A 21,281-nucleotide genomic window follows, 5' to 3' on the forward strand; every position below is an offset into this window, starting at 1 on the left:
TGTTTGTCCTATTTTTCCCACTGTGCAGCATTGTGGTGCTTTATAAATGTATGATAGTAATATTAATAATATAGTAGGCACAGCCAGAATGTGCAAAGGACTGATCACCCAGTTCCCAATTTCCTAGTGACTTTGCAAATGTCCCATACAGACTTCCCCTTTTCCTATTGTGTGTCTTATAATTGCATCAGTAATTCCTGTTCCATTGTTGTGCAGCCCTGGATTTTCTATTAAATAAATAAGAATATCTAATCAGTGCACGAAAAGCATTATATGGTTAATGGCTGCCAGTTTTTACAAAGAAGCACTCCTCCATCCCACTGTAACTTCCTGGAGAATTGCTCTATAAAATTACACTAATTAGTTTTTAATGAAGTCCCCAATGTGCCCTAATTTTGGCAAATAGAGTTGTCATGACCTTAGTGCACTTGACAGTGCTAGTATTGGAATAATTGTTTCTTGACTTTAAAATGGTAAGAGTGAATTTATAAAGATAACCTTGTGTTTTGAAAGCATAGAAGAGTTTTATATGCTTATTATTATTGTCTTTGCTTTGCAAGGCACCACAGTGTTCTGCAGCACAGGATAATGTGGGGAAAACAGGGCATAAAAAACAGAGACAAGTGCAGATGTGGCAACACAGGGTAGGGAGGGTATGTAGTCAGGATGCCGACGGTCACAATACCGACAGCGACATCCCTACGGTCACAATCCTGACAGATTCTGATGGTAAATATTAGGGTTAGGGTTAGTGTTAGGCACTAGGGTAGGAGTGGGCTATAAGCGTCCACCTTAGCTGTTGTAGAACTACACATCCCAGCATGCCCTGCCACAGTTTTGCTATTTGGCCATACTAAAACTGTTGCAAGGCATGCTGGTATTTGTAATTCAACAACAGCTGGAGCGCCGCTTACTGCCCACCCTTGCACTAGGGGGAGGGTTAGCATTAGGCTTTGTTATGGGACAGTTAGGGTTAGGCTGTGGGAGGGGTGAGTTAGGGTTAGGCTGCAGGAGGGGAGGGTTAGGGTAAGGGATAAGATTTGGGTTAATATTCTTATAGGGGTGCTGCTGTCGGTATTCTGACATTGTGACCTTCAGGATCCCGTGCCCAACCCGTAGGGAGAGCCCTATGCACAAGCGCTTACAATCTAATTGGAGGTGGGAGCTGAAACAAAGCAAGTTAGTAAACTCAGAGTGGAGATGGGGACAGTTGTGAGGAGGCACTAGTGTGAGTAGTATAAGTGGGAGTAGGGCAAGCACTAATAGAGAGATGGGTTACAGAAAACAGTTAAAGGTGTGAAGGCTTAGAAAGAGTCTGATTGGGTGAGGTAGTGAATTCCTAAGTAGATATTGGCACAGCAGTAGTCTTGTAGGTGAAAGAGAGGGTTTTTTTTGCCAATAATAAGGGAAATACAAGGCAGAGCTAGGTCTAAGAGAATCACAGTGATATGAGATTTATGAAGGGGTTTTGTTGAGGATTTTTAAGTGAGAGTAGGTAGGTAATTTGAGTTTTGATGACAAGGGAACCATTGTAGGCATTGCAGAGTGGTTATGCAGATGTGGAGAAAGAAGAATCCATATTGTTACAGTATTTGAGTGCAGGAATAGATGGGTGATAGGATTGCCAAAAAGGAGAATCTTGCAGGAGTATAGAGTTTTGGAAGTATATTGAGTAGGAAAAGTGTGTATCCTGGCACTATATTGATGGAGGCAACAGGAATCACTGGATGTGAAGAATGCAGTGGAAGGTTGAGTCAAGTGTGACACCAAGACAGTTGACTGAAGGCAAGGTAAATATTTAACTCTTGCAAAGCAATGCAGGAGAGGTAGAGAGTACACTTATTTTTCACCACAACTAGATAAATATCCAGCAAACCAATAAATGCAGTAAAAAGGCTCTTTATTTTACATCCCAGAATATAAAACATTACTCATCTGAACCAGCCCATGCCATAGTGGTATAAAATCTGCCAGCAGGCATTTTGGTGCTAGCTGCATCATTGTGAAGTTGTGAAGGGACCAATTCACCCACTAGTCAAACTGAATCAGAAATAAGTACCTGCTCACTCACTAATGGAAGCCACCCAAACTTTGCATATCCGAGGGGATCCGAGCAGATCCGAAAACGAGGCGTCGGATCTCGCAAGTTTTGGATCTGATATAAAAGTTTCTCCCATGGTGATTCAGCGCCATTTGTCACAAGACTGCAGGAGGGGAACTAGGGTAGGCTAGGCAATGCCTAGGCAGCGGATAACTAAGCTTAGTCTAGTGCAGAGGTTCCCAAACGCAGTCCTCAAGGCTCCTCAACAGTTCAGGTTTTAGATGTATCCAAGGTTAAATCAAATTGACTGAGGCACTAATTAACTCACCTGTGCTCAACCATTGATATCTCTAAAACCTGAACTGCTGGAGAGCCTTGAGGACCGTGTTTGGGAACCTCAGGTCTAGTTACAGTCAATAGACAGTTACAGTGATAGTGACAGTCAGGAATAGTGACACTGTCCTTGTTGGGCAGTGCCACCTACAGTGTCAGTGACAGTCCCCTAGGTAATACTGGCCAAGCTAGTTTTGTGGATAGGCAATAAGCAAATCATTTAATATATTAATAATATTGTTGTATATGTGGCTTAAACTTTTTTTTTATTTGGTGCTATAACTTCAGGCCATAATACTGTATATCATTCAGTAATGGTCAGCAGTCAGGGGTCGAAGTCAAAGGCCACTGCGCAGTGTGTCGCAGTCGGAGGGCACCCTCTTGTTTTATAAAAAAAATATTCTTGTGTGTGATACTGTATAACACTCAGTAACGGTCAGCAGATCAAGGACCACTACACAGTGTGTTGCAGTCGGTGGGCACGTTTTCTTTTATTAAAAATGAAAAAATACAAAATTGTGTGTGATAAAATTCAGGCCATGATACTGTCCGTGTGAGATATAACAGTCAGTGATGGTCAGTAGATCAAGGGCTACCACGCAGTGTGTTGCAGTCGGTGGGCAATTTCTTAGTTTATAAAAAAAATATTTTGTGTGTGATAAAATCATGTCGTGATACTGTCCATCTCAGCTACTACAGTCAGTAACGGTCAGTAGATCAAGGGCTGCCACGCAGTGTGTCGCAGTCAGTGGGCACTTTCTTTATTTCTAAAAAAATATATTTTTTGTGTGATAAAATTCAGGCCGTGATACTGTCCGTGTGAGATATAACAGTCAGTATCAGTCAGTAGATAAAGGACTACCATGCAGTGTGTCTTCCAGTCAGTTGGCATTTTTTTGTGAAAAAAAATTCAAGCATCCATATGGAACATGACAATCAATCAAAAGAAACGAAGGAGCAGCAACCAAGCACTAGTGCTGCAGCTGCAGTCACCACCGGTCATCATGATGATACTGCTGCAATGTCATCTACTAAAGCCAACGATCAAGGGCATAGAGGTTTTCAGTCAGGATATCTAAAATCCCCCCCAAAAAATTTACAGTGGTAAAGAAAAAAACACCTCTAACAAAAGAAAAGTTCAGTGCAGAAAATTTTTTAATTTGCCAACATGCCATTCACCACACGCAGTGGCAAGGAAAGGCTCAGGCCTTGACCTGTATTTATGAGTTGGTTCCCACGCAACTCTTTGAGAACTTGCCTCTATAGAGCCAGTCTGTGTAAGTAGAGATCATTGCCAGCAATGTCAGCTGCACATTGGTAACTTGTTTTGTTGGGGCCCAAACAAACTATTCACTTCAGCCTCAAGTGGCAGTCCCTGTTGCTGAAGTGATTGGCTTGTTAAACTGTGCATGTCCTGTTTAATATATACAACAGAAGGGGTGGGAGGGTCCATCTTGCACCACTTTTCTTTGCATTATGCGCTGTTTGGGGAATTGCTGACTGACATATTTAATTTTATAGTTTATTAAACTGCCATCCTGTCTGCCACTGCTGTGTGGCAAATGTTTCATAGATGTCCTGTATTTTTGTAAACTGCAATGTGTTTTTATTCTCATACTGTATTTATTTAAACTAAAATCACAAATAGGTATACTTGCAAAATACTCTAATGCCTTTTTCAACCTTGATTTGTAGATACCAACCTGGTGGGCTTAGCTTACATTGATCATAACAGCCATGTTTGGTCAGATTCAACTCAAGCACCAAATGAAGAGGCTATTTTGTGATGGTATCTGGAGATGTTCTCTCTCCTCCCCTTCCAGCCTTCCCATACATAATCCCAGAAGCACAATGATAAGAGATGTTTAGTACCAGACTTTAATAATACCTCTGCCCCCTTACTGTTCAGAGCTTCCATTTTGTTTGCTGCCACATTAATAGTTCTTCCACCCATTCAAGAATCAAAATTGGCAGATGCGACACCAACATTACTGCAGACAATGGGAGGGCCCTATTTTCTTTGCAATATACACTCTTTTGGGAATTGCTGACTGTCTTTTTGTGTAGATGACAAACATTATTGTTATAGCTTATTAAACTGCCATCCCTGTCTGCCACTGCAGTGCCATTCTCTTTCCTAGATGTGCTATGTTGTTAATTGAACTGTCACAGGCGCTAAAATCTTCTACATGTTGTTGATGAATACCAAAAATATCCAGTATCAAAAAATAAATTTGCTTCGGAATCCAAAACAAAAATTAAATTTACTACGAATCAACCCGTCCTTCCCCTGTGTTATGTTCTGGGTTGTTTGTGGACCCGGGGTGGTAGCAGGAGCAATCACAGAAGCGGGTTTGAATAAAAAACTAGGTTTTTTAATATGTGCTTGAGTAGACATAAACTATGGCAGTAATAAAAGTACAGGAATATATAAATGTGCACAAAAGTTCTGTGGTGGGAGCAATAGGTTAATGTCCAGGCAGAAACAATTAGAGCTGTCCAGGTGTGCCGGTAGTGAGACTGAAAATGATCAAGCAGGTATACAGGTAGTGATGCAGGAAAAATAGAAAGCCAGGTATGCAGGTAGTGAACTAAGGCAAATGAGCAGGATGTCAGCAGGCTCAGGCACTCAGGTATGGGCAAGGGTGATGGAGGAAGTGGGGTAGTCCAGCGGAAGCTAGGAGCTGAAAGGCAGACTGGCAGACAGCAAATTCACAGGAACAGGATAAGCACAGAGAACTCACTCTCAGCTAGGCTGAGATACACGCTGCACTGGCAATGCAAGGGAGCTCTGAACTCCCTTAAATCCCCAGTGCTCAGCCGTGAATGGTCAGAGAGGAGCATGTGATACAACAGGATAGGGCAACTAGGTCACCTGACCGGAGACAAGATGGCGGCGCCCATGCCAGAACGGAACAGAAGCACCCCCAGGCCTAACCAGACCAGAGTGACAGTATGCCCGCACAGAACCATGCACAGCCAATGCTCTTCACCAGGCACCACTGCCACCGCCAGACGCCCCTCGCCATAGCGTCCTCACAGGTATTACCCGTCGACCACCATGCCGAGAGACCCTGGTCGTGACACCCTGCCTTCAACTACATACATACTCCATCTCCCTTGGGTATTGTAGTTTAGCTGGAGAGCCACAGGCATGTTTACTCTGATGTAAACAGCAAGTCTTGGTCCCATTATCCACAACAACCCCCCTGAGGGCAAAGTAAATATCTGTTTTCAGTGTGTACTATTTAGCACCTCCATAAGCAAGGACACAGCAGTTCTGTTAGATGTATAAAAAATATACAGCATACAGTATATGGGCTGAATCAATATTCAATAAGGATGTGGCACAAAATGACTGTCCTCACTTGTGTGTTAGCGACAGGTGATCAGGATTTAGGTGGTTTGTTCACATAGGATTGGACACAAGTGGGCTTCAGTGAGCCTGCTCCCATATAAGCCCCAAGCATCTCTGTGCAATGATATCTTCTGACAAACTCTCCACACTCGAATAGCGAACCTTCTCCAGATCAACTATATCTTTCAGGAACTGAAGAACTTGATCCTACATTGATCCTCCCTCATAATTTTCTTAAGAATCAAAAATGAAAATACATTTACAAAGTAATCAAACCTTCCTTCCTTTCCCTGCCTTCAACTACTCCATAAACATACGTAATCTCTCTCAGGCCTCTTACCTACTTCTTGATTAATTAAAACATTCTTGGTTTTTCTATGGGGTTGTATAGTTTATTAAACTGCCATCCTGTCTGCCACTGCAGTGCCACTCTGTTTCCTATTTGTGCCATGTTGGAAGCTGAACTGCCACATGTTTGTGCTGCCCACTGCTGTCGCTTAGCTTAGTCAGGCAGCTGCTCCTTGAGAAAGGCGGAAGCTGAAACGCGTTGGAGACTCACAGCATCTACACGAGACAGACAGGAGAATTCCCACAGGCTTATTCTGACTTATTCTCACAAGCCTCTATCGTTTCACCACACTCATCCGGATCACGGTCACGTGATTACAGGCAGTGCCTGCATACGGAAGACAGAAGACGGAGACAGAGACTGGAAGACGGAGACTGAAAACTGAAGACACCGCTAGCCGGCAAGGGACAGGAGCGGCCATCTGGGACACGCAAGGGGAGGTAAGTGCTACATAGGAGAGGATCAACGGCAGCAAGCTCCGTGAGAGCCCACACCGTTACATCCACTCCCCGGACGTGGTTGTGGCCTGCCTCCAGCGCACTCACTGGTGCTGGTCTGGGACGCCTAGCCCAAGCACCGGTGCACTGCTCTGCACAGGGGGGTACACATCACCTCTAAGGCCTTCCTCCCACCTGCACACCCAGACCAGAGCCATACTCCTGCCCTGGGAAGATCACCCCGGGGCCTCATTCTCTCGTGAACCACCATTAACTTTTATCACTTCATTCAGCCAGATAGCGGGACACCGCAAATCTGTTACATTAACATCATTTGGAATTTTCAGTCTGTCTCATTATCAACAGAGGAGATTGGTGACCATAGTGTTCGTAGCTATTTATCACCATATCCCCATCCACAACCCCTCACCTTAAATCGCATTGCTTGCATATATTGAGATTAATGCAGAGTCTACATTGACTTTATCATTCTAGTACTTTGCATTTATATTTCCCTGATTTCATGTTTTCTACTATATATGTTTATGTACTTGTTGAATACTGTTGGATTAAGTAAAACATTTTTTTCTATTTTTATACATCAGTGTGTGTTTAGTACTTATAAGTTTGATCACAATTAGACAGCAACATTACATGGTGTAGCGCTTCAGTACTTTCACAATTATATTAGTCAGGCAGCTAGCTCATTGCAACCTTTTGGCCTAAACTGGATGAAAACCATATTGTGAGCTGTGAGGTGGCCAAAATTGACTGAAATGAGTGAAAATTAATGTTATTCCGGTTAATAATACTGTAGGAACAAAAAAAGCCCAATTTATGTGATTTTAGCAGTTTTTATAAATTTAAAAAAAAAAAATACAGATCCAAAACTAAAGCACGCGAGGGTGGTTTTGCAAAACCAAAACACAAAAGTTAATCCAGATCCAAAGCCAAAACACTGGGGTCAACGCACATCTCTAATGTGTGTGTATATGTGTTTAAATATATATAAATATATATATATATATATATATATATCCCATCTGTATCACACCTGTTTGTCTGCCCCTTCCCTTTAGAATGTAAGCGCTTACGAGCAGGGCCTCTACCCTCTTGTGCTTCTCCTTACTTTACTTTCATCTACTTCTTACCCCCCACCAGGGCACTTAATACTTGGTTGCTTACGCTCTGTTGCATATCTAGGTATTATGGGCAGTAATGTAGCAATGTATATTATCCATGTCCTTGTCCTATATTGTATTGTACTGTAAGTCACTTGTCAAATTAATTGTTTACATACTTTGTAAGGCGCTGCGGAACACTTGTGCGCCATATAAATAAAGGATGATAATAATAATAATAATATCTATATTTAAAATGAACAAATAAGTCAGTGCACTATTTTTGATACACCTCACAAATGTCCTTGTGGAACAACAAGTCCCAGCCTAGACTGCTTTTCAAATGCAGACCAGTTTCAAGTCCTGCAGTAAGTTCCACAGCCGGTCCACTAACACCCAGAACACATATAGGTCAGCGGTCTTCCCTTTCTCTGGTAGTTCACATTGGTATTTTTAACAAAGGCATGATGTGTCTTAATTATACTGGCACTGCATAATCTGCTTGAATTAAATAGCTTTGAGGTCTACATAATATCAATTGTTTTTTTTCAAAACTGTATAACTCCTACATATGTAATGTATATCTGGTAGTTCATATTGATAATTCTCAGCAAAGGCATATTGTAGCTGAATGCTTATTATTATGATATGTCTAAATGAAATGATATGCATAATCACAATAAAATCTTGTACAGAGTGTAGCTCCTAATTCTTATTGCAATTAAGGATATGGTTCTACGCAAGGCTCTGGTCCAAAATCTAGTCATCCGTTTTTTAAAACATCCAGTCTGTAAGTATATTCAGGCATAAATGCAAAATTTACCCAACTATGTGGAGATAATGCCTGTATATATACTTAATCATTAATTGCAGACCTTTGGTTTAGGAAATCCTTTTTTTTTTTTTTAAAGAAGGGAATTGATAATTATGTTGTACTGCAAATCCCGGAGCCACACACAGCACAATTTGTGCAAGTATTTTAGTGAGCCTCACACATTTAAGTTCTGTTGTGTAACATATTATACATTAAACACTTTCCAGCCTCAACAAGTTGGGTAGATAACTCCATAGCAAAGATGTATCTATAGTTAGAGATAGAAAGCTACACTCTCTGACAGTGGTTAATGTAGCAGAACGCACATAACTAAATAGCTGAAAATTGCACTACAGTAAACAAATGAGAACATATTTTCTTCCAACAGTGTAATCTGTATTAAATACATGGAAAGTAAAAAGTGTAAAAATACAAATGGAAAAGTAAAAACATATCAGAATAGTTTTTCATAAAGTGAACTTTCACAAGTTACCCAGCAGATGGTGCTAACAAGAACAATTGTGTAACAGGATGATAACATCATTTACCCTACAACACAAATCCACACATCTATCTTGTTCTGTTTTGTTTTAAATGTAACGTGCATTCTCTCTACGTGTGTGTCAGTCAGCTAAAATAAACGGTTTTCTTCAACCACCTAAAAAATCACATTCTACTAAAAATCCATAGAATTAAATTTGCTTAAGCAAATTTTTGTCATTTTCCTAATTCTATCTTCTTTCTAATCATTTCATTCATAGCGCAGCTGAAACTCAGGAATCACATTGGTGTCCATAAAAGGAATCTTATTTTCATTGCACACATTAACTTAATGAAATGTTTATTTTTTATTTTTAAATAATCTACCCTTTTAATACACCATTATAGATAATCATTTAAACTATTTTTAGTGGTACTAAGTTCACTGTACTACAGTAGAATGATGAATTCCTTTATATTAAAGAAGTGCGAGACCACCATATTTTGGTTTAGCCAAAACCACTCTCAAGTGTTTTGGTTTTCGATCTGGATTTCTTGAAAAATTGATAAAAACAGCTAAAATCATGTAACGTGTGCCTGATTTTGTTCCTATGGTATTATTAACCTCATTAACAATAATTTCCAGTCATTTTCTTTTAAGTCAATTTTCACCACCTCACAGCTCTTAATATTGTTTTCATAGTTCATCTCTAGTTATCACCCATATTGGCCAAAAGCTCCAGTGAGCTGACTGGCTAAACTAAGCAACAGAGCAGCAGCACAAACCAGAGCCGGATTTAGACCTCACGGGGCCCTAGGCAAGCCATTGTTTAGGGCCCCCCTCCATCAAACAAAACTGTGCATATATTACAGTAGGTGTCACTGGAGCAAGACACACACATCATATTATAAACACGCATCATTATATATATATATATACATGCAGTTTTATTTCTCCAAAGGAAACCTGTCCAATCTGTGGAAAGGAATAGACGGCACTCTTGAGTCCTGACGAAAAGGTCTTAGGACCTTGAAACGTTGACTATGTATTTAATCTATCGGTGATCAATACACGTTTTATTGGAGACAAAAAAATGCCGCCTATTCTTTTCCACACTGGGAGGGCCATGTTTTCCTTATCTTGCTCCTGTGACATGGGAGGAAAGGGGGAAGAACAGAGGGAGATGGGAGGAAAAGGGGAAGAACATAGGGAGACAGGAGAAGGTGAGGGAACAGAAAATAAGCTAAAAACCACCTACACAATAGGTAGTAACTCAGCAAATAAATATATATATACACACACACACACACACACACACAATAGCAGCTGGTCCAGCACTCACACACATAAGGCATATCCTTGCTTGGTGCCTTTGCTGAGCCAGAAGCTGCAAACATGTCCAAATAGCATGGCACTCATGAAATTCTAATCTGAATGAAATGTTGAAAACGACTATTTGTGCTAACTTTGATTTCTATCAGTCTTGAGTGCCGTGCTATTTGGATATATATATATATATATATATATATACATATATATATATATATATAATACACGATCCAATGCTCCGGCATTGTAAAAACTGTGCAGGTGTCGCCAGGTCAAGTCTTGACCTAGTGACACCTACTGGAAACATGCAGTTTTTATAATGCCACTATATGAGAAAAAAATAATAATAAATATATATATATATATATATATATGGTAGAGAGTACTGGTTGTTATAGTCACACTGACAGCCTGGCCCCTTCACTGCCCACTTGACACTTGACAGCACCACATGCCCTCTTACACAGCAACCATCATTCCCACCTCACTCCCCTCACAGGCCCATCTCAGCACCCATAAACCCTCTCCCCTCACACCACTGGTCACCCCTCACAGCACAGACCCACCCTCCCATTACAGACTCCTCTCCCCTCAAAGTACAGAAACCCCCTTCCCTCACAGACCCCTCTCAGTCTCACCAGCCATAGACCCTCCCCTGACAGCACAGACCCCCCTCCCCTCACAGAGTCCTCTCCCCTCACAGTACAGACACCCTCTCCTCACAGACCCCTCTCTGCAGCCATAGACCCTCCCCTGACAGCACAGATCCCCCCTCCCTTCAGAGACTCTTCTCACCTCCCCTCAGAGACTCTTCGCCCCTTACAGTACATACACCCACTCCCACCATCAGCGACCCCTGCCAGCAGCCATAGACCCTCTCCCCTCACGGCACAGAACTCCCTCCCCTCACAGACACCCTCCCAGCCCAGCAGAGACACCTGTCCCCTCACAGTTCTGCGCCTTTCTCCCCTCCCCTCCCCTCCCCACCAGCTCCAGCAAATTTACCTGCCTATGACCTCCATATGCACGGCGCCTGCATGGCTCGCCTCTTCACATAGCTCCAGCCTTAACAGCAGCACAGCGGGGGAGTGAGACAGTGAATACTGTCACTGTGTGTCTGCTGCGGGTGCAGCAGCATCCTCCTGACAGTGGGACTCCATTCAGCAGCAGCATCCCCAAGCCCACCCCTTCCTGCTTAATGATAGGGCTGGCCAGCCCCGTCCGACCTCAACTCCGCCTCCTCCGCCCCCAGCTTAGTAGCAGCCGGGCCTCCGACATGCTGCTACTACACTGCACCAGTATGTGTGTCCTGTCTCCCGGCTGGTGCTAGTAGCAGCATAACATAAACAGCGTTGCAGGTTCTCCCCAGGCCCAGGGACAGTTTTTGGTGGGCCTGGTCACGGGCCCCTTGGGATCCGCCGAGCCCTAGGTGGCCGCTTAGGTTTCCTAGCTGCAAATCCGGCCCTGGCACAAACACATGGCAGTTTAAGAAATAACATAGCACATCTAGGAAACATAATGGCATTGCTGTGGCAGTCAGGATGGTAGCTTAATATAAGCTAGACAATACTATAGAATGTTTTCTTTAATAAAGAACAATATCAGAGGCCCATGGCCAGCACATGTAAATGAAGGTGGAGTATTATTTCATAGAAGCCAAGTAAATCAATGATTGATTCATTCATTCATTACAGAATATAACTATAAAGAGAAAAACAAATCAGAGACATGGAAAACACTATTAAAATACAAGAGTCCAAAATCACAATAACAGCCTATTCTTTACTAATTAATTATTAATTATATGATTTGATGATACTAGTCTGTATCTACTGAGAAGCTGCAGAGAACGGGGCCTATACATCTGGATAAGAAGCTGGTGATGGATTGCATTGCAGTATGCTAAATAACATCAACGTCTCGCATACAGAACACTGCCGGTCAAACACAAATAATCTTGGCAAAAGCCAAGTGGTGCACGTTGGAATTGTACTTGGGCCTTCATACCCACTCTTATGTTGTATATAAAAATGGACATGCACAGTTTAACAGACCAAGCTCTTCAACAACAGGGACTGCCACTATTGTGGCTGAAGTGCTTGGTTTAATTGTGCCCCAGACACAGACACAGAAGAGATTTTTTTGAAAAGATACAGTAATATATATAACATAATAGTATTCTGCAGTGATAGATTTCCTATGGGGAAAAACATGTGCAGGTTCAGTTTAACAAACAAACAATAAAAGAAAATGAACACCACACACAGACAGTAACTTGTTTATTTGCACTGCAGTGTTGAGTGTGCAGTCAGTGTGTGTGACTGACAAACACACATACACTGACAATGATACCTGTCCTAGTCCTACACAGACTCCTACTCCTTTCCTAATGATGCCATTATTGCACCCTGGTGGCGTGCTGATGGTGTTTTTTAAGTTACAGTGCTCCATCCCAAAGTCCAACAATCTCTCACTCTGCTCTCCTGTGTGAAATGGTGCCTGATCAGGAGGGAGGGAGTCTTATATGCAATCCAAAGCACGCAAGATTCGACTCCAGAATGATGATATTTTACCTCATTTTGGGATCCAAACTTGGTGGAAAGACCTCAGCCGGGACTCGGATTCACTCGTAACCGTAACCCCTATTTTTGTGTGTGTTCAGTTTCCAGGGAAACCGAACCACTCATCTCTACTTCATGTATTACAATGGGGCAGATGTATGAAGCTCTGGAAGTGATAAAGTGCAGAGTGATAAACGACCAACCAATCAGCTCACAACTGTCATGTTATAGGCTGTGTTTGAAAAATGAGAGGTGGGAGCGGATTGGTTGGTCATTTATCACTCTGCACTTTATCACTTTCCACAGCTTCATACATCTGCCCCAATATGCCCAAATAATTATAATATAATTATTATAATATAATAATCATTATATTAACATTATTTAGTTGTACTTAATTTAACACTGGGTTATGATTTTATGCTTGTTACTGATTGACTCGTTGCTTCCATTTAAGTACTGAAGAATAGTACAAACAGGTAAAACTATAGTGTGTTTGGAAGGGATATATATGTTTTGTTGGAATTATATATACATTTAAATATGACTTTAAAACATTACAGTATGTTTAAAGTTATTATGCCAACACGGTTAACATGCTGCAACACTACTGCATCAGCATTGTCCCATGAAGATCATGCTGTCAACATTTTTACTGTCGGCAGCATTAATGTCGTCCATGATGCTACCTCCCTTATGGAATAATGTAATATTATGTGAATAAATTAACATCTTCTAATTTTGGATATTCCTGCATAGTATCTGGTGTGTGTTTTAGAACCAACATATTACTGTGTCAGAGCTTGCATATGAGACTGATCAATTAATTGCATTTGATCAAAAATAAGAAATAGTAAAAAGTATAAAATATATAAAAACATTTTATATAAATGATAGCAAATGACTTGAAAAAAATTGTATCCTCGTTGTTTCCACATTACATTACATCACAGTTACATCATGAAAGCACTGCGATATTGTATGCATTGTGTTATACAATCGGGATTATACTCCCTTAGTTTCACTGTTTTATTTTTGTTTGTTTTTTACATTTGAATATTAACCTGTATTCTATTTGGAAGTATATAATTAAAATTAGTTTTTCTTATATTGCCTTATGGTATATTTTATACAGTACTGTCTCTGGGTTACATTTTAGATCTCAAACATATTTTCTATAGAGAGCTGAAGTTGCATTTTAATAATGGTAGAAATCATCTGACATGAATTAGAGGTCAGACTGGACATAGGTTCGCCATCTACTACTTCATTGTAATCACAGCCACCAACGAACAAGGGTGTGAATTTGCCGAAAGTGTATTTCTTACACCTACAAGTTGAGTGTAACCACTTATACTGGCTAAATAACAAAAGTTTCCTTTACACAGTGTACATTATTGTTATTTATCTGCTTTGTCATCTTGGTTTCCACATTGGAATACAAAAAATGAGAATTTAGACCCTAATGAAACTAAACACATCATCTAGAGGATTCAAAAGTGCCAGAACCCCCCTCTTCTTTACTTTTAGACTTCATATGGAAGTTCCACTGAGGAGCTTTGCTTCCTGTTAAACTAGGATGTACAGGGATTGGTTTCCTAAGTCTTAATGTAATCTATTCTAATACAATGACATAAGGCTGTCATTAATTATTTAATTTAAATTTAGATATACTGGCATATTTTATTATTATGGTCTATGCTTTGATAAATAAATGTATTCTTGTTCTGAATTTAAATATTAATTTGCAAAATATCTTTGAGATATAAAGGTTATATTACATTTTGATTACTTGGAGTGACCTAGTTCCCACTCAATTATTTGTGTTTTGCTCCAAATATTGTGGACATAGAACGTGATCTACCTCTATGAAAGCCACTGATATGCTACTGTGTACATTATAGGTAAATCCATCTGGATTCAGATTGTTACTTACAGTACTTGAACAATCCAAACTGATTAAAGACTCATCTAGCCAGAATGTACAGTATTTAACTAACCCACTGCAATTCCCCTGAAATGAGTTAAGTTCATTAGATCAAATAATTGGTTGCAATTGGACTGCTTGTCCTTGCATCAAGCATCTGTCATCATCTGTATGCATGATCAAGATTAAATATGTAATAAATGAATGCTGATATATGTACTATGTACTTCACTGTGCATTTATTAGTCGCCAAGGGAGTATGATAAAGTGTTTGTGCTTCTCTATAGAAGTAATGGATATGATCATTGTAACACTGGTGCTGAAATAATCTGTATATTATCCTTGGTTAACTGAAGTTTCTTTTCTGGATAAAAATAAACTGCATATTATAGATTTTTAAGTCACACAGAGCTCTATTTATTAACATTATTTTTACTAAAATAAAGTGAAAAAGGGTGTTTTCACACCCTGTTCACATTATTTTTGTATTACCTATAGTTATTACAGGGCAATTAGAGTAAAATTCGTAAAATTCTACTCCAACCCCTAAGTATCACTTATGTTTAGTAAGCAGATCACATTTCCCATAATTGTAATGGGAAATGTGATCCGACCAAAGTTACTAAAAATAAATTGTAATAAAATATCGGGGAAAGCCCTGTGATAATAACGCCACCTGGAGGTTGCATTATTCAGGGTCTCCTCCAGTTACCGGGCTCCTATTCTGCTCTAAAAGGCAGAGCAGAGCCCATAGCCGGTCCCAGTGATCAGCTGTGTGGTCTAAACAGACCGCAAGCTGATCTCTGCAAACAAAAAAGATCTGTAACAAAAAAAATTCACTTACCTGACTCCATGGACCGGTGATCGGGGCTCCGGTGATGACTCCCCTCCGATTAGCTGGTCTCCCATAGTGCACTGGGGCCCAGTCATCAGGTGCTTGGGTCCCAGTGCAGTATAGATATCAGCTGACCGGAGGCATGGAAGATATCACCAGAGCACTGATGACTGCAGGTAAGTGCTATAAGGGGAGAGGGGGTCGCGGGGGGGGTGCGATCATGGGGGGCGGGGCTAAATGACAGGGGCGGGGCTTAGTGCCGGGGGGGTAGCAACAACGGTCGGGCACTTTGTCACAGTATTTTTTCCGAAAATACTGTGACTAGTGTGCGGAGGGGATTCGCAGGGACAGAGCTTTATGGCAAGCTCTGTCCCTGCAAGGGATTTGTAGTAAATCCCTGTGATATTGCCTGATAATATCACACTACAATCTGCATTACAAATGCGGATTGTAGTAAATAGAGCCCACAGTGAGTATAATCACACAGATTTTGCAAGCAGTCTCTTTTCTTTTGCTGCAGTCTGCTCATTGGTTGGATTTAGTAGGTGAAAGACAACTGCTGTGATGAAAAGTCATGTTTTAGTGCAAGATGTATGTCCTATAGCTCACCAAAATAGGAAGCCAGACAAAAAGGGTACAGAAATTCACTTATAATAAATACACAATTGGATAAAAATAAAGAACAACAATATTATATAAAAATGTAGTAAAGGTCAGTTACTGCACATGTAAAGAAAGTAGGTATAGAGAATACACAGTATGCCTATAGAGGCATTTTAAGAGGACGTCTTTGATGATACAATTTAGCGTTGCCTGTAGGATATTGGAACCATCCAAAAAAGTTTTCCTGCCTCTTTTTACAACCTAATACTTGGTTCCAATATTTGCCATTCATATATTGTTAAAATCTCCCACATACGGTTTAGCTAACATTTTTAAAAAACGCACTAATGGTATTACCTGTGCATTGCCTCACAAGTTACTTACATTGACTGTACTAACAAAAATACAATAACAATAATAAAAAGAAGACATGAGGTTGATTTACTAAGCCTTGGGGAGCAATATAATGGAGAGAGATCCTACCTGTAATTTAGCAAACACAGCCTATAAACTGACAGTTAGGAGCTGATTGGTTGGTACTTTATCTCTCTCCACTTTATCTCTCTTCAAGGCTTAGTACATCTACCCACAAAGTGCTGGAATTTTAAAATAATGGCAAATTTTATTGACCAATTCACAGTGAATTTGGTGGCTGCATTAAATAACAGACATGACAAACACAATCAACCACAAAAAACAAAACATTGGTATTCAACTCTCCCAATAAAAGAACCCACCCATTGTGGTGGTGTAGCCATTTCCTGCTCAGGGCAATTGGCCTACTATTATATATCACATCATGAGAAAGAGAACGCACTCACTAAACCTAAACTAAACATTAACAAGCCACAAACTGTCTTTTACAGCCACACACAACGCAACAGACAAACATTAACCTGGAACAAAGAGGCAGTTAAACTGTCTAGTCTAGCAGCAACTAAGAACCCCAAATAATTCTAGAGGATAGGAAAATCCACTAATGTCACCTGCACATTAAAGCGGCAATGCATGGGTAAACACCTCATAGTTTATTTGAGATATAGTCACCATCCCGACGGTTGGGATGTCGGCGCTCAGAATACTGGTGCAGGAATCCCGACAGCAGTCAGAATCCCGGCTACAAAGTCCCAACCGCTGATATCCCGATGATAAGGGTTAGGGGGAGACTTAGTTTTAGGGTTAGGGTTAAGCACTAGGGGGAGGGTTAGGGTTAGGCTGCGGGTGGGCAGGGTTAGGATTAGACTGTGTGAAATGTGGGTTAGGGATAGGGGTTAGGCTACTTACCTTCAGTTGTCGGGATTCTGACTGTTGTGATGCCACTGTCGATATTCTGACCACCAGCATCCCGACCACCGGAATCCTGTACCCAACCATTTATTCTCCTCCATGTTTATTCTAAACTCTTCAGACCCATCATAGCAACTCTGCCAAATAAAATCACTTTGCACAAATCTTCCCCTAAAGGTCTCATGAGCTGATGTTGAAACATAACAAAGCAATTAAAGGCCTCCAGAAATTTAAGTGGGAGGCAGACCTGGAAAAAAATTTGGATCAAGGAGATGACTTTGATTAGAAACAACATTTTTAAAGGCTATGTTACAGTTCATGCACGGTTGTCTGGAACACAGGCTGGAGGCAGCCAGGTAGAGAACACTGCTAGCTTGAATCAGATGGATACAGACTTACGCAGCTAGACTGGACTGCGGTATGGAAATGCCACGGGCAGTGGCAAGGTAGGCTGTGGCTGCAGAAGTCACTGCTCTAGGACATCCCAACAGCAAGGATATGAGAGGATGGATTCACAGCAGATGACTCATTGGCGACTTCTAATCAGGCAGACTGGCACAGGTCACAGGAGAAATAGTCAACAGCACGCAGGAACTGCAGAATGAGGTAAGACCGGCTAAAACTGAGGCTTGTGAGCACAGGGACAAACACATACTCCGGAAGGGAAGTCAGACAATATCACTGGCAGGAAGTGTTGGGCTGGCTGTAATTTATCAGAAGCAGGGACCAATCAGCGCAATCCTTGCAGAAAGCCTTCCTAATCACAGGATAGTATGCAGCTGAGCTCTGCACACAAACTGCCAGGCAGAAATGCAATAATGAGCTGCAAAGACACAGACAGAGTTCCAGCTGCCTGCAACAGCCGGAACTGGAATCAAAGCATGAGGCAGCATCCCAGTTGCCTAATACGGCTGGGAACTATCACCAAGATGATCCACTACCGTGGATCATAAAAAGCTCAAAATGCATTTGGGACTGATTATTCGGATCCCTTAACTTCACCCAGGCATCCACAACAGGAAGGTGGTTGATGCACCATACTCCAAGGGTCAAGTAGATACTGAGTACCATATTGGCAAGCAACCCTCTGAAGGGGTTCACTCACGATCCCCACCACCTACAGGAAGACCCACAGACACCCCCCTCAGTACACCTGGACTATTAATACCATTTTAGGGGTCTGGAGACAGTATCAAGCTGTGTATTATCACAGTTATCATGGTGCAGGGTAATGTAGGATAGCTACGGATAGAGGCTCCCTAAAAGAGCTACATTAACCTCCCAAGCCACTACCTACGTGGCACATGTCCTATTCATTTCACCCATTGGAGCATTGTGTCTCCCGCTGTTCTAATAAATATTTTTTATTTTATTCTAACTTTGATATATTTTTCTTCTTTTCTTCTCTCTTTTCTCATAATGTTAATGTTAATACATAATGTTGAGGCATATATGAACAACACATAGTGTTCTTATCATGCTTATAGATACACACAGGTGAGCGCTCTGTGTATATATTCTTTATACTGATGAAAATTTGATATGATTAGAATGTAGATAAACTTTCACGGTGGTCCATCAGTGACTTACCTAGTTTGGTGGGTATCTTCTGGGCCTGGCGGTCAGGTGTTGGTGACTTATGACTGATCCTGTGCTGCTTCTGGCAGCAAGTATTGCTGATCTTTAACCGCAGTCTAATCCTGTATTCAGTGAATTGAGAACACGTCGACATTCTGCAGATGTTGACATGTTCCATGATGACATTCTTCTATGATGTTGACATGTTCCATGTCAACATTGTAAATTTCTACATAATGACTGCATCCAGTTTCCAGCGTTCTACTGGTTTAATTTCCTTACCGGCATATACCAAGATTATGTGCGACGGCAGTAGGTCAAACACTATGTTTCTTTAGGTACTTTGCTTACTAGTACTGTCTGCACCTGACTGAGCAGCTATCACCACATCACAGATGGCAGATGGAAGAAAAGGAGGTGGATCAGAGAGGTCCGCGATTCTTGCAAGCTTTGTGAAACTCGTTATATGTTGGGATGAAAAATAAAAAAATAGATTTCCGGATGCTGCCCATTCAGGATTACCTGTACTCCGTACTCCGTCCAGTAATTGTGGCAACACTAAAGTAGCTTGAAGCGGCCTAGTGCTTCTGAACTTCTGGACTTGTCTCTTGCACACTTATCATGACTTTTTGGCAGTGCAAAGATGGCTGTACATTTTGAGTATACAAAATTTGCTAATATTTTTCAATACATGAGAACATAGGGCCTGATTCAGACCCACTCGCGAGCGGCTGTCCGCTCGCAAGTGGGTCGATGTTCTGGACTGAGCATGCGCACGACGGAGGGAGCTCCGTCGTGCGCATGCGCCAGATGCGACGAGCGAAGGAAAGTCCTTCGCTCGTTGTGTCTGATCAAAGGGGGCGTGCTGTCGATGTTGATTGACAGCACGCCCCCTTTGGTAGGCGTGCCTGGGGCGTGCCTCACTGACGGGGGCGTTCCCACGGGACCGCCTCCCGTCAGAAGCCGGCCCACTGACATCACTAGTGATGTCAGTGGGAGTGATTTTGGCTCTGATAGAGCCAAAATCACTCCGGAGCTTGCGGTTGAAAACCTCAACCGCAGGCTCCGGCTCGCAGTTTCGATGGTCGCGATGGTCAAGACCATCGCGGCCATCAAACTGCACGCTCGTATAGCCTGTGGGTGGTGACCCACAGATATACGAGCGTCCAGGAGGACGCTCCATTTTCATGGAGGGCGGCCCTCATTCAGAGCGTGCGCTCTGCTCAGAGCGTACGGCTCTGAATGAGGGCCATAATCTCTTTAAATAAGTTTATGTCAAAAGAAGAATATATAAAAGAAATATATTACTATAGAATGTTTGATTTACAGTTGGGTTAATTGCACAACAATGATCGTGCTGCAAGTAATTAATTCAGTATAAAATGTACAGGGTTATAGAGTTTTGGTGATGCAGGGTATGGAGAACAATACACAAGTGCTCATAACTCTGCTCTAGAGCCAGCAATCAGACTTTAGAACTGTTGTTTGGAAGTGAGAGATAACTGCAGAGGTACATCATCTTGATGAATATCTATGGCCATGCAGGCAGTTATGATTTCTGTATCTCCCATACCGAGTCTTGAAATTACTGAAGATTTGCTGAACAGCGTGTATGGATATAGAGGATGTATCGGCAGCAGAGTAAGGGTGAGCATTCCAAGCACAAATTATATTTCTGACTATTTGCAATACACTTTAGGTTAGCCCTCTCAACCATTTTTAAAAGTAAATGGACATGTGGAACAACTATTGTTTTCACTTTACAGATTAACTTTTGTATTGAGACCTTGAATACAAATACAGTACAAGACATTTGTCTTTACTAACAAAACCATAATTTACCCACTTATTTGTATTTTATAATAGCTACAGTAAAGTGTCACCCATCAAATATGCATCCTTCTAACTACAAATGATTAAGCATATTTAAAAGATATTAACAGTGTATTGTAAAATGAAGAACATAAGTGTGTGTGTGTGTGTGTGTGTGTGTCTGTGTGCATGTGTAGGCGGCAGGGGGACTTAGTACAATCAGGTAAGAACAGTCAATAGTTCCAGGAAAAAACTTATTTGGTAAAATAACATTCACCATTGTGATTCTTCTTACAAATTCAGTGTTTGGAAGAAGAATCACAAGCAGGTCAAAAATAGTCACTAGATTAATGTTCACATACTATATTCCAAAGAAACCAAAATAAGAAGATATTCTTTGTCTATATCAGCGACC

The sequence above is a fragment of the Taudactylus pleione genome, unplaced genomic scaffold (assembly GCF_031769625.1).
Source record: "Taudactylus pleione unplaced genomic scaffold, aTauple2 ptg001339l, whole genome shotgun sequence".
NCBI lineage: Eukaryota > Metazoa > Chordata > Amphibia > Anura > Myobatrachidae > Taudactylus > Taudactylus pleione.